The following is a 7,713-nucleotide window of genomic DNA, read 5'->3' on the forward strand; positions in this document are numbered from 1 at the left end:
GTCCTGAAGAAGGTTAGATCACATTCTGCCTGGGTTCTAGTCCTGAAGAGGGTTGGATCACATGCTACCTGGGTTCCCTATCCTGAAGAGGGTTGGATCACATGCTGCCTGGGTTCTAGTCCTGTAGAGGGTTGGATCACATGCTGCCTGGGTTCTAGTCCTGAAGAAGGTTAGATCACATGCTACCTGGGTTCTAGTCCTGAAGAAGGTTAGATCACATGCTACCTGGGTTCTAGTCCTGAAGAGGGTTGGATCACATTCTGCCTGGGTTCTAGTCCTGTAGAGGGTTGGATCACATGCTGCCTGGGTTCTAGTCCTGAAGAAGGTTAGATCACATGCTACCTGGGTTCTAGTCCTGAAGAAGGTTAGATCACATTCTGCCTGGGTTCTAGTCCTGAAGAAGGTTAGATCTCATGCTGCCTGGGTTCTAGTCTAGAGACTCGTTTACTTCCTTCTATTGTGTTTTATTTTTGCATTTAAAAAAACGAATGTTAAATCTTACAGAGCAACCTGCTGTACAGACATGCATATCACAGACATACTGTAGCTACATAATACAGACGTACAGGGCCTTCAGAGAGTATTCATACCCCTTGACTTATTCCACATTCTGTTGTTTTACAGCCTGAATTCAAAATGGATTTCACCGATCTACACAATTTGGCAAAATTCCAAAGTGAAAACGTGTTTTTAGAAATGTTGGCTATTTTATTGAAAATTAAAATTCACTGCTCATCTGATGAACCTTACAGATAATTGTATCTGTGGGGTACAGAGATGAATAGCCATTAAAAAATCTTGTTAAACACTATTTTTACACACAGAGTGAATCCATGCAACATATTATGCAAATATTTACTCCTGAACTCATTTAGACTTGCCGTAACAAAGGGGTTTGAATACTTATTGACTCGAGACATTTCAGTTTATAATTTTTAATTACTGTGTAAATTTTTTTTATCTAAAAACATTATTCCACTTTGACCTTATGGGGTATTGTGATGTCATGATGGGGTATTGTGATGTCACAATGGGGTATTGTGATGTCACGATGGAATATTGTGATGTCATGATGGGGTATTATGATGTCATGATGGGGTATTGTGATGTCATGATGGGGTATTGTGATGTCATGATGGGATATTGTGTGTAGAGGCCAGTGATACAGAACCTCAATTGAATCCATTTTTTAATTCAGGCTGTAACACAACAAAATGTGGAGAAAGTCAAGGGGTGTGAGACTTTAAAGGATTTGTACATATATCAGATACGTATATTACAGACTTACATATATCAGACATATATATTACAGATTCACATATTATAGACATACATATTAAGCCCTTTTCGCACGGGACTGGTATTACTATAGAACGTCGGTTATGTAATTATCACCCCAACATGTCAGGGACGATTCGGACAGGATTAGTTTTACCCCCATTCACAATGTACCGTTCTGACGGAAGTGCCTGGTGGCACTTCTAGGAGTGAAGATATTTCAAATGTCTAGGGACAGTCTAATATTGACCTATTGACCTTCAGTTCACATGTCTAGGGATAGTCTAATATTGACCTATTGACCTTCAGTTCACATGTCTAGGGACAGTCTAATATTCACCTAATGACCTTCAGTTCACATGTCTAGGGACAGTCTAATATTGACCTAATGACCTTCAGTTCACATGTCTAGGGACAGTCTAATATTGACCTAATGACCTTCAGTTCACATGTCTAGGGATAGTCTAATATTGACCTATTGACCTTCAGTTCACATGTCTAGGGACAGTCTAATATTGACCTAATGACCTTCAGTTCACATGTCTAGGGATAGTCTAATATTGACCTAATGACCTTCAGTTCACATGTCTAGGGATAGTCTAATATTGACCTATTGACCTTCAGTTCACATGTCTAGGGACAGTCTTAATATTGACCTAATGACCTTCAGTTTGGATCCATATCAATAAGAACCATGAACTGTAGCCTGCGTAGAGGTTTAATGGTCGGATTTCATTTCTCAATTCATTTGACAATATCGGTCAATTGTGAATGAGGTATAAAAATAATTTAAAAAATATTACAGGGGCAGTTTGGTAAAACTAATCCGGTCCAAAATCGTCCACTGGACAAACGGACCTGCTGGGGTGATAATTCCATAACCAACGTTCTATAGTAATACCAGTCCCCTGTGAATAGGGCTCTACTGTACGTTAAGACACTGTAGTGTTTTACACAGTGGTATAAATATGAAAAAAGACTAAACGCAGTCCTCAGTAGTAGACCGTGACACACACACACACACACACACACACACACACACACACACACACACACACACACACAGAGAGATAGACACACAAACACTGACCATAACAGAATCATTTGCACAACATCTATGCGAAATGCCTAAAGTTGTATATGAATATATATTTAATTGCGTTAATAGTTGCGGCCTGCGCTAGGAGGCAGCAGCGTTGTCGGTTTAGTAGCTATACTTAATGCCCGAAAGAAATGTTTTACATAATGTATTGTTTAGAGTGGGATTTTGTTGTACTGCAGCTTTGCTTTAAAACAGAAGATGTGTGCTTGGCTGGTCAACCAAACCCCGCCCCCCACGCCCGCCCCTTCATAGTTACCTATGACCCTTTGTAGCGACCATTTCATAGTTACCTCCCTAACATGCTAGCTAGATAGCCTGGAAGGAATGGTTGGAACACACAGGGTCTTGTTGCCGCGGCAACCTTCAAATCCTCCCCAGGGGTGGTGGGACTGCTTTCATTTTAAATTGACATATATATATTTTTTTTCTTTTTAGCTGTTACCGTAGAAACCAGTTCCCAGAGGATGATGTCTAAAATTTTAACTGTGTTCCTGTACATTTTAAAGATGAAATAGCCTATTTTAAAGATGAAATACCCTATTTGAATGTTTTTCTAAATGTCATTTGTACTGTAAACACTATCCTCGTGGGAGGTATGATGTCATGCTTGAGTCACCCTGGCCCTAGAACCTGAGGCGTAGAGTGCACACCAGTTATTTTGTCTGAACTACGTTTTTAATCCACTATTTGAAATTTAAATTGAGAACATGGGCTTTTTTTCTAATTTCTTAATTTCAGAATAATCTTTATTTTTTATATATTTTTTTTTACCAAAGATACTGAGGAAACCTTTTTATCAGCTCCAGGATTCTGAGCCGTCCCTTTGGCAGCAGCAATTGAATCAATAATCAAACCATTTCCTTTCTCTAGGAAACTGCACATTCTTTTGTGCTGCAAGTATAGTATAAGAGGTGTGTGTGTGTTGGTTAGGATAGCTTAACAGGGTGAGTTACACCAGAGTCCCCCCCACCCCACCCCCACGTGAGTGTTTTGGTTTTTTGCCCCTAGCACTAAACAGCTGATTTCAAATAATCAACGCTTGATGATAAGTTGGTTCATTTAATCCGCTGTGTAGTGCTTGGGGCAAAAAAAACAAAGGACTGAGTTTGGGAAACACTGAGTTACACCATGCCAAATTAACCTGTCATACCTGCTGCCATGGCAACATTACAATATATCACGCAGACCCATCAGCCAAGATACTGAAACCATCCAACCAACACACACACACACACTCAGAGCCAATTCTGGAGGCTCCCTAAACTAATTCTCATCTCTCGCTCGACTTCATATGTACCCGGTCAGGGTGACTCTGTGGGTGTTTCTGCATACTAGCGTGCTCCGAGCACTGGAGGGTCGGAGCAGGAGTCCAAATCAAAGTATGTGAAACGGAGTACGGATGGCATCATCTCTAAAACATCGATGCTTCAACGGAAAGTATCCAAGAAAGAATATGAAGCAAAAACCACGTAAAAAAAAAAAATGAAACGTCATTTCTTGAAATCGATGGCGGACATTATTTGAGCTAAAGCGAGAGAAAATAACACTCTTGACTTTCGAATGAAACGTTGCCTATTCAAATCACATATGTTGCCTGACTACAATATTTTATCTTAATAAATCAGTAACTAGATGCTGTATTAATCTTGGCGTGTTTTACCTACCTACATGGCTAACAGGCTAGCAACTAGTACTGTTAGCTAGGCAGATAGCCACAAAGATTTGTTAGCTAGCTACCCACGAAGAGTTGACATCTCCGACCCTCCACAGTTTTAGGTCATGTTTGCCTGTTTAAACTATCTGGTTAGCTACATTATTACAATTCACATACGTAGCTGAAAGTTAAGAACTAAAATGTTTGCTTTGTGCGTATCTTGTTTGGTCTCTATTGTTGCCATTGTCCTGGTTGGAAGAAGGGTCAGTGAACGGGGAGGAGCAGCGTGAGGTAATACACTAGGGGAGGAGCAGCGTGAGGTAATACAGTAGGGGAGGAGCAGCGTGAGGTAATATAGTAAGGGAGGTGCAGCGTGAGGTAATACACTAGGGGAGGTGCAGCGTGAGGTAATACACTAGGGGAGGTGCAGCGTGAGCTAATACACTAGGGGAGGTGCAGCGTGAGGTAATACACTAGGGGAGGTTCAGCGTGAGGTAATACACTAGGGGAGGTTCAGCGTGAGGTAATACAGTAGGGGAGGTGCAGCGTGAGGTAATACAGTAGGGGAGGTGCAGCGTGAGGTAATACAGTAGGGGAGGTGCAGTGTGAGGTAATACACTAGGGGAGGTGCAGCGTGAGGTAATACACTAGGGGAGGTGCAGTGTGAGGTAATACAGTAGGGGAGGTGCAGGGTGAGGTAATACAGTAGGGGAGGTGCAGGGTGAGGTAATAAAGTAGGGGAGGTGCAGCGTGAGGTAATACACTAGGGGAGGTGCAGCGTGAGGTAATACACTAGGGGAGGTGCAGTGTGAGGTAATACACTAGGGGAGGTGCAGCGTGAGGTAATACACTAGGGGAGGTGCAGTGTGAGGTAATACAGTAGGGGAGGTGCAGCGTGAGGTAATACAGTAGGGGGAGGAGCAGCGTGAGGTAATACAATAGGGGAGGAGCAGCGTGAGGTAATACACTAGGGGAGGTGCAGCGTGAGGTAATACAGTAGGGGGAGGAGCAGCATGAGGTAATACAGTAGGGGAGGTGCAGTGTGAGGTAATACAGTAGGGGAGGTGCAGCGTGAGGTAGTACAGTAGGGGAGGTGCAGCGTGAGGTAATACAGTAGGGGAGGTGCAGCGTGAGGTAATACACAAGAGGAGAATGCTTCTCAAATTGAATGTTTGTTTTTTTACATTCTCCACACTTTGTCCTCACATGAACGTACTCAAGAGAACGTGGTCGGAGAATGCACCCCCGTGCATGAGAGCGGAAACACCCTGTCTGTTCGTTCCAGATTTCCGGTTGTCTGTTCGTTTCAAGACAAGACAAGTGTTGGAAGTGGATCAACAGTATAGTAGCCAATGACACACCGTCTCCCACCCACTTCTGTCAACAGTATAGTAGCCAATCACACACCGTCTCCCACCACCTCTGTCAACAGTATAGTAGCCAATCACACACCGTCTCCCACCACCTCTGTCAACAGTATAGTAGCCAATCACACACCGTCTCCCACCACCTCTGTCAACAGTATAGTAGCCAATCACACACCGTCTCCCACCACCTCTGTCAACAGTATAGTAGCCAATCACACAGTGTCTCCCACCACCTCTGTCAACAGTATAGTAGCCAATCACACACCGTCTCCCACCACCTCTGTCAACAGTATAGTAGCCAATCACACACCGTCTCCCACCACCTCTGTCAACAGTATAGTAGCCAATCACACACCGTCTCCCACCCACCTCTGTCAACAGTATAGTAGCCAATCACACACCGTCTCCCACCCACCATCGTCAACAGTATAGTAGCCAATCACACACCGTCTCCCACCCACCTCTGTCAACAGTATAGTAGCCAATCACACACCGTCTCCCACCCACCTCTGTCAACAGTATAGTAGCCAATCACACACCGTCCCCCACCCACCTCTGTCAACAGTATAGTAGCCAATCACACACCGTCTCCCACCCACCTCTGTCAACAGTATAGTAGCCAATCACACACCGTCTCCCACCCACCTCTGTCAACAGTATAGTAGTCTCCACTGATATCAGGAGTGACATTGAGGGGGGATAGGTCTGATATCAGGAGTAACATTAGGGAGGGGGGATAGGTCTGATATCAGGAGTGACATTAGGGAGGGGGGATAGGTCTGATATCAGGAGTAATATTAGGGAGGGGGATAGGTCTGATATCAGGAGTGACATTGAGGGGGATAGGTCTGATATCAGGAGTAACATTAGGGAGGGGGATAGGTCTGATATCAGGGGTAACATTAGGGAGGGGGATAGGTCTGATATCAGGAGTGACATTAGGGAGGGGGATAGGTCTGATATCAGGAGTGACATTGGGGGGATAGGTCTGATATCAGGAGTAACATTAGGGAGGGGGATAGGTCTGATATCAGGGTAACATTAGGGAGGGGGGATAGGTCTGATATCAGGAGTGACATTAGGGAGGGGGATAGGTCTGATATCAGGAGTGACATTGAGGGGGGGATAGGTCTGATATCAGGGGTAATATTAGGGAGGGGGATAGGTCTGATATCAGGAGTAACATTAGGGAGGGGGATAGGTCTGATATCAGGAGTAACATTAGGGAGGGGGATAGGCCTGATATCAGGAGTAACATTAGGGAGGGGGGATAGGTCTGATATCAGGAGTAACATTAGGGAGGGGGATAGGTCTGATATCAGGAGTAACATTAGGGAGGGGGATAGGTCTGATATCAGGGGTAACATTAGGGAGGGGGATAGGTCTGATATCAGGAGTGACATTAGGGAGGGGGGATAGGTCTGATATCAGGAGTGACATTGAGGGGGATATGTCTGATATCAGGAGTAACATTAGGGAGGGGGATAGGTCTGATATCAGGAGTAACATTAGGGAGGGGGATATGTCTGATATCAGGAGTAACATTAGGGAGGGGGATAGGTCTGATATCAGGAGTAACATTGAGGGGGATAGGTCTGATATCAGGAGTAACATTAGGGAGGGGGATAGGTCTGATATCAGGAGTAACATTAGGGGGGGATAGGTCTGATATCAGGAGTAACATTAGGGAGGGAGGATAGGTCTGATATCAGGGGTAACATTAGGGAGGGGGATATGTCTGATATCAGGAGTAACATTAGGGAGGGGGATAGGTCTGATATCAGGAGTAACATTAGGGAGGGGATAGGCCTGATATCAGGAGTAACATTAGGGAGGGGGATAGGTCTGATATCAGGAGTAACATTAGGGAGGGGGATAGGTCTGATATCAGGAGTAACATTAGGGAGGGGGATAGGTCTGATATCAGGAGTAACATTAGGGAGGGGGATAGGTCTGATATCAGGAGTAACATTAGGGAGGGGGGATAGGTCTGATATCAGGAGTAACATTAGGGAGGGGGATAGGTCTGATATCAGGAGTAACATTAGGGAGGGGGATAGGTCTGATATCAGGAGTAACATTAGGGAGGGAGGATAGGTCTGATATCAGGAGTAATATTAGGGAGGGGGATAGGTCTGATATCAGGAGTAACATTAGGGAGGGGGATATGTCTGATATCAGGAGTAACATTAGGGAGGGGGATAGGTCTGATATCAGGAGTAACATTAGGGAGGGGGATAGGCCTGATATCAGGGTAACATTAGGGAGGGGGATAGGTCTGATATCAGGAGTAACATTAGGGAGGGGGATAG

At 44.4% G+C, this 7,713-nt stretch overlaps 1 protein-coding gene across 2 annotated transcripts in view; it reads left to right on the top strand.

The window, feature by feature from the left end:
- Positions 1-4,020, top strand: part of LOC115126056 (sodium-dependent phosphate transporter 2-like) — a 195,322-nt gene extending 191,302 nt beyond the window's left edge. For both annotated transcript variants that reach the window (XM_065011339.1, XM_065011340.1), the window contains exon 11: positions 1-4,020. This exon is cut by the window's left edge and continues 636 nt beyond it. The gene's annotated coding sequence lies outside the window, so the exon portion shown is untranslated.
- The last annotated feature ends 3,693 nt before the right edge of the window (positions 4,021-7,713 follow it).

Source organism: Oncorhynchus nerka, linkage group LG27 (genome assembly GCF_034236695.1).
Source record: "Oncorhynchus nerka isolate Pitt River linkage group LG27, Oner_Uvic_2.0, whole genome shotgun sequence".
Lineage (NCBI taxonomy): Eukaryota > Metazoa > Chordata > Actinopteri > Salmoniformes > Salmonidae > Oncorhynchus > Oncorhynchus nerka.